The sequence below is a fragment of the Taudactylus pleione genome, unplaced genomic scaffold (assembly GCF_031769625.1).
Source record: "Taudactylus pleione unplaced genomic scaffold, aTauple2 ptg000400l, whole genome shotgun sequence".
Taxonomy (NCBI): Eukaryota; Metazoa; Chordata; class Amphibia; order Anura; family Myobatrachidae; genus Taudactylus; species Taudactylus pleione.
This window is the reverse complement of record NW_028284802.1, coordinates 5,698,075-5,716,105: the sequence shown is the minus strand read 5'-3', so window position 1 is coordinate 5,716,105 and position 18,031 is coordinate 5,698,075. Positions and strand designations below refer to the sequence as shown.

General features: G+C 44.1%; 1 protein-coding gene across 1 annotated transcript in view; it reads left to right on the top strand.

Annotated features, from left to right (window-relative positions):
- The first annotated feature begins 977 nt into the window (after positions 1-977).
- TNXB (tenascin XB) overlaps positions 978-18,031 on the top strand; it is a 148,125-nt gene continuing 131,071 nt past the window's right edge. The window contains 1 exon segment of the mRNA XM_088446679.1: positions 978-1,165. The gene's annotated coding sequence lies outside the window, so the exon portion shown is untranslated.

Sequence of the window (18,031 nt, the reverse complement as noted above, 5' to 3'; positions counted from 1 at the left end):
CTGTGAGGAGGAGTGTGGTGGGATCTGTGAGTAGGGTGGGAGTGTGGTGGGATCTATGAGGACGGTGAGAGCATGGTAGGATTTATGAGGAAGGAGAGAATGGGATGGGATCAGTGAGGAGGGTGAGAGTGTGGTGGGATCTGTGGGGAAAGAGAGAGTGTGGTGGGATCTCTGAGGAAGGAGAGCATGTGGTGGGATCTGTGAGGAAGGAGAGAGGTGGTATATTTGAGGAGGGCGATAGTGTGGTGGGATCTGTGAAGAGATTGAGTGTGGTGGGATCTGTGAGGAAGTAGCTAGTGTGGTGGGATCTGTGAGGAAGGAGAGCGTGTGATGGGATCTGTGGGACGGGTGAGAGTCTGGTGGGATCTGTGAGGAAAGGGTAGAGTGTGTGGTGGGATCTGTGAAGAGGGAGAGAACAATTTGTGTAATGTGTGAAGTACGAAAGAGTATTAAACATAAGTGAATGTGGAGACTGCAGTTCATATGTTCTCAGCTGAAAACGATCAGTAAAATGAGGGGACAAAAAAGAAGTAGTAAAACTGAATACATGAAGTACAGTGTTCTTACAGAAGGGAATTAGAGATTATCACATACTGTACAGTATGTAAGATTACAGGAAAATGTGTGTGATAGGGGTGGGGGGCTTTAGGTAAGGATGTGTGAGGGGGCCGAGAAGAAAATACAGGGCTGGACAAGAAAGAGGGGACAGAGGAGAGGAAATAATTAAATGAGTTGAGAGAACCAGAGGATAAGAGAAGTGGTGAAAGGGGGGAAAGACTAACTGAAGCCAAGAGAGGGCTGTAAAACGAATTGATGTCATTACAGATGTGTATCAGTGATTTTACCATTACATCATAACTTGGACATATCTCTCCCTCCCTTCTCCCTTTCTCATTCTCTCCATCTGTCAGTCATCTCGCAGCTACCCAGAATACAGGGAGTCAGACAGCCACTCACATCCACACACAGGGCTGGCAGTCAGATACACCCCACCATAGAGAGATTACAGAAACATTTGTCTCTGTGAGAGAGTGTTCCATGCAGAGAGAGGACAGACCGAGACTGCTACAGGTGGTGGGGCAGGACCTGGGGGTGAGGTACTGACATAATACCAAGGAAGTCTGAATTTATCTGACCCTACACAGAATTTATTTTCCTACAAGAGGTAAGTGGCCCACCCTACTTTCTATACCATATAATTCATTCCATGTCATCCAATACAGCTGTGGTCTTAGAGGTGATCTATATGTCATTTATAATTCATGTGGCAGGAAATAAGTAAAGCTGTAGGCAGTGAAATAAACAAGAGAACATTGCAAACCGCTGCTGGATTTTCTAACTGTAATAAAGTTCTGGGTAGTGAGAAGAATGAGTGAACATTTGCAGCAGTATGGCAGTGTGTGCCACATTACCCAGGCTGGACAGGTCACAAGAATGTAGGTGTGACATCTCAGAAGTTTTAATAGAAACATAGCACTTATAGACAAGCATTGGGGTCAATAGGTAAAGTATTTTTGAAATGGTAACTAAAGAAAATGGCTAATATTCTAATTTTGCCCTTTCTGAATTTTTTATTGCAATGTTGGTATACAGATGCTCCCCAAAAATGAATGTGGAGTCAGATATTTTGTAAGTAGCAGTAGTTACTGGGTAGTTACTGGGGTAAAGGCTTGAAACCACTACATCACATTTTTTTTTATTGTGGTTACATGAATGGAGTGTTAATTTATTTTGGCTGGATTTCGGGAACCAACGTTATTTTGATGATATTATACAGAAGTTAACCACGATGACTTTCATGCGGTCTAGTGATGTAAACCCGGAATTAGTTTGGCGGTCCTGTAGGATTTTTTATTTTAATGCAAACTGCATACATATTACATTAACCTTATCATCCCAGCGGAGATGCGTTTTGAATTGATATTGCACAAATCGGACACTGGAAGCGCATGTATTATTGCCTGCTGTGAGGAGGTCTCCTCTATAGCACTATATAAAGTAACTCCCCCTTCAATAGTCAGTATGTCCACATACTCTAAACACATTATAGTGGTATAATTAGCTATGTAATTTATAAACACCGTACACAGATAAATTACCTTAGTTAATAAAAATTTCTGTGCCAGTATTATTTATCGGTGCATTAAGAAAAAGATTATAGTGTCATTCTTTTTATTTAGTAAAACAAAAGACAGTTTGTTTTATTGTAGACATGTAAAAACTAAGGCTGGGTACACACTGCACAATAAATTGGATGATTTGTAGTTTTAAGGCAAATCGGAAAGACAAATCATGCATATCGTGCAGTGCGTATCACCATTGCGCGCTCCCACGGGTTGCACGCGATATAGTTTGATTGACCCCGCTGCATGACCAAACACACGATATCGCATGCAGGGCTGAGTAGTTTAAATGAGGACGGGGGTAAATCGCCTCGATCATCGGCAAGATTGCTGGATCGTCTTTTGTGTACCCAGCCTAAGGAATAAATTTACTAAAGTAAGAGTTTTTAGAAGTGAGTTTTAGAAGAGATGTTGCCCATAGCGACCAATCAGATTCTACTTAACATTTAACCAGCAGCTTCTAGAACAGGGATTCCCAACCACGGTCCTCAAGGCACACTAACAGTCCAGATTTTAAGGATAGCCATACTTGAGCACAGGTGACCTAAATAGTACCTCAGTTATTTTGATTTAACCATCTGTGCTTAAGCATGGATATCACTAAAACCAGGACTGTTAGTGTGCCTTGAGGACCGAGGTTGGGAATCTCTGTTCTAGAAGATAATAGCTCGAATCTGATTGGTTGCCATGGGCAACATCTCTTCTAAAACTCACTTCTAAAAACTCTCACTTTAGTAAATTTACCCCTAACAGTGGCTGATCAGTCTTTTGTGCCAAACACTGTTCGTTAATAAGGGCCAGTTTTCCAGCAATGGCGTTATCAGTGTGGACCGTGATTCAGCATAGCCACTGTGCCAGATGCAACAAAATTATCTTAACAAGTTTGGCTGGCAGGGAATACTGGGACGTAGAGAGTCCCAACAGCTGTAGAGCCACTGGTTACCCAGCTTCTAGATCTGGACTTTTATTTGTGTCCATTGGGGTCCTTAAGTTTTTGTTCACAGAATGCATATAAAAGGGCAGAGGCACTAAGCTCTGGAAAGGGATAAATTGGAGGGTGATAAACTACCAACCAATCAGCTCCTAACTGACATTTTTCAAAAACAGGGTTCAATTTAGCAACAAGTTTAAGGTGTTTTAAACTTGTTGGGAGTGCAACAGCGAGTTGTTTTTTTTCCCGTTTGTACATAGAAATCAGTAGGCTTTTATTTATCATCGAGCGGCATGTGTAATTTACCGTCCGTTGTGTTATTTTAACCTCTCCAGCCTCTTGCCTCTGTTAAACAGCGCTTACATGCACTGATAGTCCGGATGCTCATTTTACAGATAGACTTTTCTGCTCGCTGTATAAGATGGGTGTCTGTCCTCCCAGTCTGCCTGTCCCTGGATATACGTAGCGTTGTACAGTACAGTAGCCCAGTGACTGAGATGCTCCGCTCCAGTTTCCCAGTTCCCTGTCATAGGCTCTAGTCTGTTCTATTTATTTTTAAATTATTTCTTCTGTTGCTCTGATTGTCATTTCATCTACAGGAGGGTGAGGGGGAAGTGAACGATGGGGCTGAGGGATAGAGAGAGCTTCAGAGGTTGGGGGGCATGAGTGACAGAAAAGTTGGGGGGGGGGTGAGAGAGCTTGGAGTGAGAGGGTGAGAGATGGAGTTGACACCCAGGGCGGTGGTATGTTTGATACTTGGGGGCTTATTATTAAATTGCGGTGATGAGGCAGAGATTTTTTAAGTGGCTTTAAAGAAGAGTCTCTTAACCCTTCACTTTATCAAATGCCGAGATGCTCAGCTGCAGCAGAGACACTGGCGCGGAGCAGTAAACATGGACCTAAAGCTGTGCCGTACAATGGTAATAACTCACAGCGTATGTGCCAAAATACGGAACGAAAAACACCTTTGTTCATCAGCGCTGCTTACATATGAGAAAACAGCGCTCGCTGCAAACAAGAGGATTAATAAAAAAATTAAAGAAATGTGGCGAGTGAAAAAGTAGAATATCCCTAACCCTGAAACTCATTAATAAATAGAACCCACAACCTGTAACATGACAGTTAGGAGCTGAGTGGCTGGTAGTTTATCACTCTCCAATTTATCACTTTCCAGAGCTTAGTACATCACCCCTAGTCTTGGATACAGCTTTGGGATCCAGAGGGCAGTTTTGAAATACTACTGAAATATTATTCACCAGTGCTGAACACTATACTAACATTGTAATGGAAATAATTAAAAACAATAAACAGGCTTAAAACAAGTGGTATAGGGTAACCGGCTTGCATGAGTTTGCAGTCTAGAGGGAATATAATTTATGATTTGGAAAAGAGGAAAATGATAACATAAATCAGATGGAGGAAATAGTATACTCAAGTTGAGAGAAACGTCCTTAGGGAACATGTAATCTTTTTATACATTTTTATTAGTTTACTGATGGCTACATGTTAAGTATATGATTGGAAAATGGGGGAAATGTATCAAACCTGGGAGAAAGATAAAAGGGGGAGATATATCAAACATTGGTGAGAGATAAAGTACTCACCAATCAGCTTCTAACTTTTACAGGCTGATGTGTTTGAAAAATGACAGTTAGAAGCTGATTGGTGAGTACTTTATCTCTCTAAAGACTTAAGGTGCGTACACACTACACGATATGCTCCCTGAGCGATATCGTGTAGTGTGTCCCCGGCAGGCTGTGCTCAATGTTGTTCATGACATTGAGCACAGCCGCTGAACAATATCATTAACGATATCGTTCAGCGCCGGGCTCTCTCCCCCATTCCCCGACATGCAGCAACCTGACGAGGTCGCCAGGTTGTGCTGCATGTTCAGGCGATGGACAATGTCGGAAACGACCAGCGGGAGTGCGCATCGCTGGTCGTTTCCGACATATAAGTGCACAATTTGTGCACGATTACTGAGCGATTGCACGATTACGATGTCGTAATCGTGCAGTCGCTCAGTAATATCGCCCAATGTGTACCCACCATTAGATAAATATCCCCCATAATAATCTGTTAGGTAACATGAGTGATTTACCTGCTACCCTAACATACTGTAGACCAGGGCCAGATTAAGCCTTCGGGGGGCCCGGGGCACTAAAGACAGGGGGGCCCTCTCCCTCTTGTCAGCACCGCCCCCATCTGGCTGTGCTCGCTGTGTCTGTCCCCCAGCACCTCCATGACTCAGCAGCTCAGGTCCTACCTGCACTCCTACAGCAGAGGCAGACTCTGGAGCCTCCTCTTGGTATGGATGAATCTAGACTTTCCTTTTATAGGGAAGGGTGGTTTAAGAATTAAATTTGCCTACTTCCACTTTCAATCCCAACTCTTTTGGGCCTTGCACCTCTCTACACTGCATTCGGACACAGGCTGAGCACACCTACTGAGTGGGATGCAGGTCTGTGTGCTATACGTTACACTGTGCAGCTGGGTATTGCCGTCACCGTTGCTGCAGTTACTGGCACTATACGGTGTGTCTGCAGTACATCTGGTCAGTAATGTGTGAGGAGAACTGTAGCACAGACCTTGTTATGCATGGTGTGCAGGGAGACTGGCTGTGAGCTACACACTGGTCAGCACTAGGAGATGGGCACACATCTATGTAATCTGACTGCCCTGGAAAATAGTATGTTTTGTGTATATTCTATCAGCGGCTTTTGCATCTCAGTGGTTAGATCTCTGTGCGCAATACCATAACTCTACGTATTACACCAGGTCTGCCTTATGGATGTCCCGCAGAGGGTAATGCACCAGGATGCCCATGCATGTAAGGGAAATGCCTGTAGTGCCAGCGGCCCCGCTGTCCTCTGTATCTGTAGTACAGTCGCTGGATGAAAACATCACACACTGACCTGATTAGGACCATCTGCAACTCCGTTCCCCAGTGCTTCCTCTTGGTACCTCTTATAGTGGCAGCACTGGACTTACAGCTGTACAGCTGCCACATAAGGAACACTTTAATTCATAACTATAAAATGGCTGCAGAAGCTGCAACATCCATGATGGTGGCTTTGTTCTTATCCACAAGCTAATACTCCTCCACTCCCTCCTATACATCACAGACCCATATTTCTGCAGTGGGTAACTTATTTTTATTCTTGTATCATAAAGTTGACTCCTTACCTATTACTGCCTCTGGTCTGGGCTGTTACTGAACAATGCATGCACCTCCAGGCTCTGTCTCTCCTCCTACTGGCTCTGCCCCCATTCCTGCTCCTCACTCCCCTAACTACTGTGCTGGGCCTGGCGGGTCTCACCGCTAGGGTGGAGCGGACTGTGGACACCACAGCACAGACAGTGTAGAATCCCTAGGACTGTCTGCAGACAGTCAGGTGAATGCAGAGGCAGCCTGTCACCCCTCCTCGCCAGACGTGACATGCAGGGAGCAGGGCAGATCAATGTACTAGTAGGGTTTGTCTCCTAGAGTACCGGGAAGAGGGGCTGTACCACTCGCAAGCCCCTCTTCCGTCCGCTGTATGACATTACGTGTGCGGCTGTGCACGTGTCCACCTCTCCCTTGGATCTGTCCTTGCCTATCTGGCAGCACGGGGACTGATTCTTCTCATCTCCAGCCTCCGCCAATGCTGCAGACTGTGGAGGCTGGAGACAGCAGCACCAGAGCTGGGGCAGAGCAGCTCTGGCTGGGGGGCCCCCTGAGAGAGGGGGGCCCGGGGGTACTCGCCCCCTATGCCCCCCCCTTAATCCAGCTCTGCTGTAGACAGACCTAAGAAAAGTAATAATGGTAACATAGGTATAAGGGTACATACATTGCAGACTGATATATTTTGTAGTATATCTGTAACTCTTGCAGATTCCTGAGGCTCCAGCCTGTTCCGTTGATAGGATATCTTGAAGAACAAAAAATCAATTCCTATGAGTTTTTATTTCTCGAAAAAGTCAGGTATAGGCATGGAAAATGCGCACTTTATGCTTTTGCTGCATACATGAGCAAGAGACGATAACGCATTTGATGATGCCGAAAGCTAAATAACATATTTTATAAAGAAGGCTGAATTCTACAGGCAAATAATTGTGCTTATGCCATATCAGAAGTGTAACCAGTATTTTCTCAACAAGGTTCAAGTGAGGCTAGAGAGGATCAGAGGGGACGGGATGGCGAATTGGTGGTCGTAAGTCGTAAGTCACTTGCTTCAAGCCAAGTTGCATAGAGCAATGCATTTATTAAAGCCCGGACAGTGCAGACCTGTATTTGAAAGAAATTTGAAAACACTGGGAGACTGTCCTTTCCTGCTTAAAAAGGGGGCGACATGCTAAAATGCAATAGCCAAGGGTCTATACTTTTTCAGAATCTTGCAGGACACTAGTTATGGGTTCCATGGTGTACAAATGCCATATTCTAATCTGAGGCAGGCACGAGATGGTCAGTAGGCAGTCAGGAGCTAGTGCTGTGGCATGTGAGGAACAGACACCCCAGCAATCTTATTTTTTAATAAGTTGTTTGATGTCCACATCTGATTTTTTGTAAAATGTGCCTGTGGCTGAGGAACCCCGCAGAGGACCTTGCACCACTGATACTATATATTATACCCATTTTCCCTAAGGCAAATTCAAATCAAGCTTTCAGGGAGGCTTTTCTCTAATTGTGCACCAGACACCTGGGGTAAGAGTCACTCCCATCTCTTTTTCCCATTTATTTTGTTTGTGTGATTCCTTCTCATGAGGGAGTAGAGAGAATAGAATAGAAGGTGCAGATAAGTCTGTTGGTCATATAATGGAATAAGCTAGCTGGTTCTAGTTTGCAGAGAATTGCTGACATTTTGCATTGGATGAAGTTCCGGATTTGTAGCTATTGGCGTAAACAGAGAATTCGGTAATGTCTGTAAACGCTAGCACTGGGTCATGGATGGCACTTTATTAAGGAACCCTATGTTGGTATTCGTCCATTTGTCAAATGACGACTTCTAGCATCTTTAAAACAAGAACTAAAGCATCCAGCATATACCCTATATGTTGATAGTCTATAAACTAACCATGTCTACAATAAATTAATATGCCAACTGTTTGGGCTTTAAGGTGCTTATCCAGTACCCGATTACACAGAGTGATTGAACGATAACGACATTGTTCAATCACTCGTTGATCGGGCAGCTAAATGTCAGCAATGACCAGCGATGCACGGTCGCGATGGTCGTTGCCGGCATCGCTCATCGCCCGAACATGCTGGTCAACCTGACGATATCGTCAGGTTGACCATGTTCAGGGATGAGGGAGGGTGCCTACACTGACCGACATATCGCTCAGTGTGGGCACTGTGCAGTGTAGTGAACGACCGAACGATATTGCTAGACTGCAGTCTTTTCAGTGTCGGGTAGTGGATACCCGCCTTTAGACATTGTAGCAAGATCGGGTATGGGGAGCCGTCTCCTGGGTAGACGGTATGGCTTCTTCATGCAGCAGCCAATTCACAGCACACAAAGCTGCAGCTCTTTCTAGTACAAAAAGCTGCAGCCAGGGGCGTTTCTAGAGAGGAGGGGCCCGTTTGCAGTCTCCGACATGGGCCCCCTCCTCTCCACCCATCGGCCGGCAGCGCACTGAGCTGTGCGCGGCCAGCGCCGGAGTTATAGACTCTGGGCACTAGAGTGTGCCCAGAGTCTATAATGAATGCACAGGTCACCGGGAAAATGGCTGCAGCGGCCATTTTCCCTGTACTGTGCATGCGCAAATGACGGTAAAATGGCCGGACCGCCGCGCCGACGTGGGACTCCGGAGAGGTAAGTAATATTATGGGTGCAGGGTGTGCGGTGCGGGGCCCCCTTGGACCCAGGGGCCCGTGTTCCCCGCACACCCTGCACCCATTATAGATACGCCCCTGGCTGCAGCTATTTTTATTTGCAACAAAAGTAAAATCAAAGCATTAACAGAAATCCTGGCCAGTCAGGCGCTAACTAAACAAAATGTTTCCCTCGCTATGAGCGGAAGGATCTACTGTCCAACTCACAAAACAGCAGTTATCACAGCACTCACTTTAAGTAGTAATGGTGTCTCTTAGCTCTCCAGCAGCTTGCAGCCAGGGAAGTGAGAGATTCACTGGGAAAACTGACACACCTTTATTGGCCTCTCACAGGTGGTCTGTCAATCAAGGCTGCTCTATAGCCTGATTACCACCAGACAGATACTAGAAACCTGGGATATACATAGCTCCCATCCACAACTTCCCAAGTGCTTTTGTCACAACATATTCACAGAACCTAGAGTATTTGAAAAGTTTGTAAGTAGTATAAAATTTTATTTCACATATTTGGGGTGCAGCGATCATGGTCTTATACTTTAGAAGCGGAACAAGAAAGAATGACATGTTATAGCGCTGCTATATATGAGATTTCTTTATATAAATAAAAGAATAAAAGCTGCACAACACAATATTTTTTACTTGGCTATAAAATTGGCCATGGAATTTATAGCAGAGAGCTTGCCAAGAATGGAACATATTTTACTCGGATGCAATCAGAGAACTTCAGGCTGCTTTCCACTACTTTATACATTCTTCATTAATGTTAATGACCTGCTAACGAAAGTGATTGCCTTGTACATGCAGTTATGTCATTTAGAGAAAAGGGCAATCTATGGCTTTGGGGCTGCTGTGGAACAACAAGTACCAGCAGCTCCAGCCAACCTGCTGGGATTTGTAGTTCCTTGATGGCTGGAGAGCAGGAACCGCAAGCTGACCTAAGGGGCATACACACTGGACGATATGCTCCATGAGTGATATCGTCTAGTGTTTCCCCTGAACTGCCGGACTCAATATTATTAACGACAATGAGCATACATACTGAACGATATCATTAACGATATCGATCAGTGCTGGCATCGTAGGCTGTTTACCGCATACACACTAGCCGATATTGTGAAGGATTGAAAGATAACGATATCGTTCAAAATATCGGCAAGTGTGTACGCGGCTTTCCTTTAATGTAAATTAATAATCTTAAAGCCAGGCAATCTACCTAGGAATTTTGACTAAATAGAGAACCAAGCAGATAACTATTAAGTGCATAAGTGCATAAATATTGGGTTATTGAAAATATTGTTAACATTATAATTGCCGTGGATGTGTAAGATGCCCCAGTGCTCCATAGCGCTGTACAGTGGTCATACAGTAATGACAAAACAGAGCATACATAACATTAGGGACATACAAGGTGAAGGCCCCTTCTTAAAAAAGCACTTACAATCTAGAGCAGAAGTTCCCAAACACCGCCATTACAGTCCAGACCTTAGGGATATCTATGCTGGAACTCAGATGGTTAAAACAAATTCTACAAAAAATTGGACGCGCTGTCACAAAGCAGCTAGTATAAGGGGTAGTCAATCCCTACAATAATCAAAGAGTATAATAAGAACAAGAATACCAGAGATAAAACTATGCAAAAAGATGGACGGTTTTAAATTAATCAACCAAAACACATTTATTCAGTTATATGAAGCCGGGTGCCACCTTACTCAGCCAAACGCGTTGAGGCGATACCTCTGGATCCCTGTGACTAATTGGACATCCATTTGGACTTTTACTAAAACTCCCCTGGGAATCGGTATGACATACCGCCGAACTAAAGCCCGGCAGATGTAATACCGACGCCGGAATGCAGAAGAATGAAGATCCCAACAGGGTAAGTATTTAAGCTATTCCTAACCCTTCCCCCCCCTTAACCCTCCCTGAGGGGTGCCTAACTCTAACCTCCCCCCTAGTGTCTAACTCTAACCTCCCCCTAGGGGTGCCTAAACCTAACCCCCCCTCCCCGCACCCTACACCTAACCCTCCCGGGGGGTTTCCTAAACCTAACCTCCCCTCAGGGGTTGCCTAACCCTAGCCCCCCCTCCCCTTGTCTTAGCCTAACCCTCCCGGGTGGGGTGCCTAACCCTAAGTCCCCCCCGGGAGCCCCTAAACCTAACCCTCCCCTCGTGGGCTACCTGCTCCCGACACCCGACTTACCTTCGTTCGGTATGCCGGTTGTGGGGATTTCGGCATGGATATAATGATAGGCGTCGGGATTTTGACACCTATCATTAGTTCCATGCCGGGATTTCTCAGTCGGGAAGCCGGCGGTCTACATTTCGGCCGCTGGCTTTCTGACTGCATACCCTGACTGCGCCATTGGAAAAGCTCCAGGTGGACTACATACAGCCTATTTATCTGCGCTCTGGATGCTAATGACTATGTTGAAATCTTCTTTGTCCACCACATGGTAATTCCTTACTGCTCAAAATTAATTTGTCATCTTTTGGATACAGTGGGGAGAGTCCTAGGTCCAGTTTGAAATACACAGTAACAGAGTTGTGTGTTTATTTCCATTATTTGGATTTTTACTCTGACTTTTATTTCATGTCATTAATGCTACTAGCACTTTACATATTTACTTTGCACATTGTGCTTAATTTTAATACTGAATAAATGTGTTTTGGTTGATTAATTTAAAACCGTCCATCTTTTTGCATAGTTTTAGCGTTGGTATTCTTGTTCTGGTTAAATCTAATTGACTGAAATACTAGTTAAGTCAACCATGGATATCCTTAAAACCTGGACTGTATTGGCAGACTTTGGGAACCTCTGATATAGAGGATTATTCAAGGTTCCACAAAGTGTTTAAAAAGTGTGAAGTTAAAAATTCTTCCAAAACCCAGTGAAATATGTATAAAAATTACATACATGGTAAAGGCGTTATTGTCGTGTCAAAGGGTGGTTTTGGATACAGGGCACAAATTATGAAACTGAAATAGTTCAGCAACAGCCAATATAATAAAGGGAATGGAACATACTTCAGTTATAAGGAAAAAGTTGACTTGTTTATACTGGAAACATGGGCGCACGTTATTTATTGGAGTCATGTTTTCATGGTGAGGCACCAGGTCATGTTTTCTGATCCCGTTGTCAGCTACAAGTAAGGCTTTTTTACAGTAAGAGCATTAGAGCTGTTTTCTATTGAAATATATAATGAATAATTAATGGAAACAATATAAATATGACAAAGTGTCCCTGTCACTAAATGTTTTGTTTTCTTCATTAATAGCTAGTAAAGCAGACAGAATACACAACAGAACTATGTATATACATTAGCAGTTCTGTTAAAGGGTTAACTCACCTTTGGGCAGCTTTATAGTATTTGCCTGCACATGCCACCCTGTAACTTTTGCTTAATACACTGCTTTATTTGTCTTACCGCTGTTGCCTTTGGACACGGCACTGCTCAGCTGTGCACCCTGGAGACAGCTGGCTCTACACAGTAGTTTGTGTCTTGTCCAAAGGCAACAAAAACAAACAACCAAGTTTGGATGTTATTAAGGTTTATGGTGAAAAAAACAAACAAAAGGAAATCAGAGATATAAAGGAACGTATTGAGAGAATACAAAAATAGGAACCAATAAATTGATTATGTCTGGAGAAGGAAACCTCTTTAAACATGTAAGGTAAACCGCTGTACTATCTACTCTGCCAGTTCTGTCCAAATGCAATAGAACAGTGCCCCTAGTGGCCAAACTGTGATGAAAAATGTGATAATACTCGCTTAGGTTTTCTGAGCAATAACTTTATAACTAAGCAACTCCCATCATCGAAGTACCACTGTTGTTTTCAATATAAAAGAATATACAAAATGTACATTGCTTTTAAATTCTTTTTTTTTTTCATTAATATGATTATAACGCTTCTATTGGGATTATTTTTATAATGATGATTAACATCATTCATTTTATTATAAGTAATAATAATAATAATAATAATAATAATAACAACAACAATAATAAATGGGAATAGACCTGAAATTAATACATTCTTTGAGGTCCAAGGCTTATTACAAAAGGTTTTAATAGACTGAGGGTCTGATTCCAAGTTGTACGCAGTGGCGATGTTGGATGCAGTGGCGATGTTGGATGCAGTGGGGATGTTGGACGCGGTGACGATGTTTGATGCAGTGGCGATGTTTGATGCAGTGGTGATGTTGGAAGCAGTGGCGATGTTTGATGCAGTGGCCATGTTTGATGCAGTGGCGATGTTTGATGCAGTGACGATGTTGGATGCAGTGGTGATGTTTGATGCATTGATGATGTTGGACACAGTGGCGATGTTGGATGCATTGACGATGTTGGAAGCAGTGACGAGGTTGGAAGCAGTGGCGATGTTTGAGGCAGTGACGATGTTTGATGCATTGATGATGTTGGACACAGTGGCGATGTTGGATGCATTGACGATGTTGGAAGCAGTGGTGATGTTTGTTCCAGTGACAATGTTTAATGCAGTGGCGATGTTTGATGCAGTGACGATGTTGGAAGCAGTGGCAATGTTTGTTGCAGTGACAATGTTTGTTGCAGTGACAATGTTTGATGCATTGATGATGTTGGACACAGTGGCGATGTTTGATGCAGTGACAATGTTTGATGCATTGATGTTGGACACAGTGGCGATGTTGGATGCATTGACGATGTTTGATGCAGTGCCGATGTTTGATGCAGTGACGATGTTTGATGCATTGATGATGTTGGACACAGTGGTGATGTTGGATGCATTGATGATGTTGGAAGCAGTGGAGATGTTTGTTCCAGTGACGATGTTTGATGCAGTGACAATGTTTGATGCATTGATGTTGGACACAGTGGCGATGTTGGATGCATTGACGATGTTTGATGCAGTGCCGATGTTTGATGCAGTGACGATGTTTGATGCATTGATGATGTTGGACACAGTGGTGATGTTGGAAGCAGTGGTGATGTTGGAAGCAGTGGAGATGTTTGTTCCAGTGACAATGTCGGATGCAGTGGCGATGTTTGATGCAGTGACAATGTTTGATGCATTGATGATGTTGGACACAGTGGCGATGTTGGATGCATTGACAATGTTGGAAGCAGTGGTGATGTTTGTTCCAGTGACAATGTTTAATGCAGTGGCGATGTTTGATGCAGTGACGATGTTGGAAGCAGTGGCAATGTTTGTTGCAGTGACAATGTTTGATGCATTGATGATGTTGGACACAGTGGCGATGTTTGATGCAGTGATGATGTTGGAAGCAGTGGCGATGTTTGATGCAGTGACAATGTTTGATGCATTGATGTTGGACACAGTGGCGATGTTGGATGCAGTGACGATGTTTGATGCAGTGACAATGTTTGATGCATTGATGATGTTGGACACAGTGGCGATGTTTGATGCAGTGATGATGTTGGAAGCAGTGGCGATGTTTGATGCAGTGACAATGTTTGATGCATTGATGTTGGACACAGTGGCGATGTTGGATGCAGTGACGATGTTTGATGCAGTGACAATGTTTGATGCATTGATGATGTTGGACACAGTGGTGATGTTTGATGCAGTGGCGATGTTGGAAGCAGTGGCGATGTTTGATGCAGTGACAATGTTTGATGCATTGGTGATGTTGGACACAGTGGCGATGTTGGATGCATTGATGATGTTTGATGCAGTGGCGATGTTTGATGCAGTGACGATGTTGGAAGCAGTGGCGATGTTTGATTCAGTGGCGATGTTTGATGCATTGATGATGTTGGACACAGTAGCGATGTTGGATGCATTGACGATGTTGGAAGCAGTGGGGATGTTTGTTCCAGTGACAATGTTGGATGCAGTGACGATGTTGGAAGCAGTGGCGATGTTTGATTCAGTGGCGATGTTTGATGCATTGATGATATTGGACACAGTAGCGATGTTGGATGCATTGACGATGTTGGAAGCAGTGGGGATGTTTGTTCCAGTGACAATGTTGGATGCAGTGACGATGTTGGATGCAGTGACGATGTTGGAAGCAGTGACAATGTTTGAAGCAGTGACGATGTTGGATGCATTGACGATGTTGTAAGCAGTGGGGATGTTTGTTCCAGTGACAATGTTGGATGCAGTGATGATGTTGGAAGCAGTGGCGATGTTTGATTCAGTGGCGATGTTTGATGCATTGATGATGTTGGACACAGTAGCGATGTTGGATGCATTGACGATGTTGGAAGCAGTGGGGATGTTTGTTCCAGTGACAATGTTGGATGCAGTGACGATGTTGGAAGCAGTGACAATGTTTGAAGCAGTGACGATGTTGGATGCAGTGGCGATGTTGGATGCAGTGAAACAATGTTTTTTGTTCATACAGAGTCGCAGTACAGATTTGGATGCACGGTAGCGGAAATGTGAGTGGTGTTCCTGGACAGTGACTGGGAGGTAACAGGGGGGTGGCTATAAATATGCAGGGAGATGTTGTGTTTTATGGAAGTGTTGCCGGTGTGCTGCACATAGGAGGCCATACCCAGATGGAGAATCTGCTCCTGCCTTAGGGATTGCGCGACTGATGGTGGCTTCTAAAGACACACTAGGTGGTAATGCAGCATCTATAGACACTGCGATGGGCGTCTCAGTCCTTGCACAATGGGACGCATGGATGTACACCAGGGAGGGGCTTTGTAGCAGCATTAGCATAAAGTTATAGACGCGACTGCAGCAAACCAGGCCCTGAATGTCAGCATTGTCAAGTACATGGAATTTCTACATACATAGTGATCATATGGAACCATATTGCACCTGATGGGAGATTACAATGGGAAGGGGAAACTCCATCATTTGGTTTCACTATAACTGAGCAGGGTGATTTAAATGACAACATACTGATGCTCCCACTGTACTGGTTCCATCTGTACTGGTTCCATCTGGAGGTAACGGAACCCGTCATGGAAAGGTTAAAGGTTTAATCTTGTTATAATGAGGAGAGAGAGGGGATGTTTATGTTGTGGCTGGGAGTGTGTGTAATATAAATCAGTTCCATGCTAATTACTCCTGTAATTGTACGGAATGGCCTCAGACAGGGAAGGGGGTTTGGGGGGTTTAATTCTGCATTGTCTCCCCGGCAAGGGCTGATTAGTGACCTTGTCGGAGCTCTCCCTGGGGTTAATTTAGATTGTTTGCAGGTTTTCTATTGATGTTGTGCAGACTATATCGAGGCATATGGACTTCATATAGTGCAAGTGCTCTAATTGTCTATGATCATCGCTGTCTTTCCTCCCCCTTTCCTGTTGTCGCTTTGTATCTCACCTGTCTCTACTTATCCATTTTTATTCTTTTCTAACATTCTTCCACTTTACCTCATTTCTTTACTTTAACACTTCTCATATTAACTCTTGAAGTCCTTTGTCATGCTGCGACATTATGGCTCTATGCTTTATGTACTACATCTCCCCGTCTTTCCTTCTCACTCTCCTATTTAGCCTTCCCTCTCTCTTTTACTCCTACATCTCTACATTCTACTCCTACATTTCCACTTCCTCATCTCTACACTTTACTCCCTCATCTCTACACTCTTACTTACATACCTCATTTCCACACTCTACTTCTTCATCTGTACACTCTACTCCCTCATCTCTACACTCTACTCCATCATCTCCACACTCTACTCCCTCATCTGTCTCTCTTCCTTTTACACCTCATCTCTACATCCTACTCCTACATCTCTACACTCTACTCCCTCATCACTACTCTCTTCTTACACATCTCTACACTCTACTCCCTCATCTGTACACTCTTTCTTTTACTCCCACATCTCTACATTCTACTCCTACATCTCCACTCTACTTCCTCATCTCTACACTTTACTCCCTCATCTCTACACTCTTACTTACATACCTCATTTCCACACTCTACTTCCTCATCTGTACACTCTACTCCCTCATCTCTACACTCTACTCCATCATCTCCACACTCTACTCCCTCATTTGTGCTCTCTTCCTTTTACTCTACTCCCTTATCACTACTCTCTTCTTACACATTTCTACACTCTACTGCCTCATCTGTACACTCTTTCTTTTACTCCCACATCTCTACATTCTACTCCTACATCTCCACACTCTACTCCCTCATCTCTACATTCTACACACAGGACCAAAACTAGGATCTTTGTCACCCAGGGCAAGGCAGTAATTTGGCACCGCGGGACCCTTGTAACACATAATGCCACACAGTAATGCCCTTTGTAACACATTATGCTACACAGTAATGCCCCTTATAACACATTATGTCACACAGTAATGCCCCTTATAACACATCATGCCACAACGTAATACCCCTTGTAACACATCATGCCACACATAGTATTGCCCCTTGTAACACATCATGCCACACAGTAATGCCCCTTGTAACACATCATGCCGTACAGTAATCCCCCTTTGTAACACATCATGCCACACAGTAATGCTCCTAGTAATACATTATGCCATACAGTAATGCCCCTTGTAACACAATGTCACACATAATGCCCCTTAATTTAACACAGTACCCTCATGTGTCACTTCAGCCCAGCTTCCCTCACGTGTCACTCCCCAGCCCCTCCGTATGTCACTACAGCCCAGCTTCCCCCCACATGTCACCCTCCAGACCCCCAATGTGTCACTCCAGCTAGCCCCCCCCATGTGCAACTATAACCTGAGCCCATACAAACTTACCTTCTTGGGCTTTTGCGCCTGTTTTAAACAATCCCCCAGTGAGTACACTACACGTAGCGCTGCACACTACCTCTAGAGTAGGGATGGCCATCGACCATCAATGATTCATAATCATTGATGGTTTATGGTCAATGTGGAATGCTTTTACATTTGTTCGGGGAGAACTAGATGGTTTCCCATCATCGATGGTAAAGCATAACCAATAATTTTTTGTGCAAGGTGCTGGGACACGGTGCATAGCTCTGATCCCGACACCTGTGAAGCCCTGCCCCATGGTTCTAATTGGCCCTCAGGCCAGTCAGTTAAAGAACAGGGATGACCATTGGTTGGTGAAACTATCGATGGTCATCCACTGAATAGTTGGTCACCATCGATGGCCACTTGCTAGATAGCCATTGATTGTAATCATTGATGGTAAGACCAATGATGGCCATCCCTACTCTAGAGACTCCCTATCCATAAATTTGTGGTGGCTGAC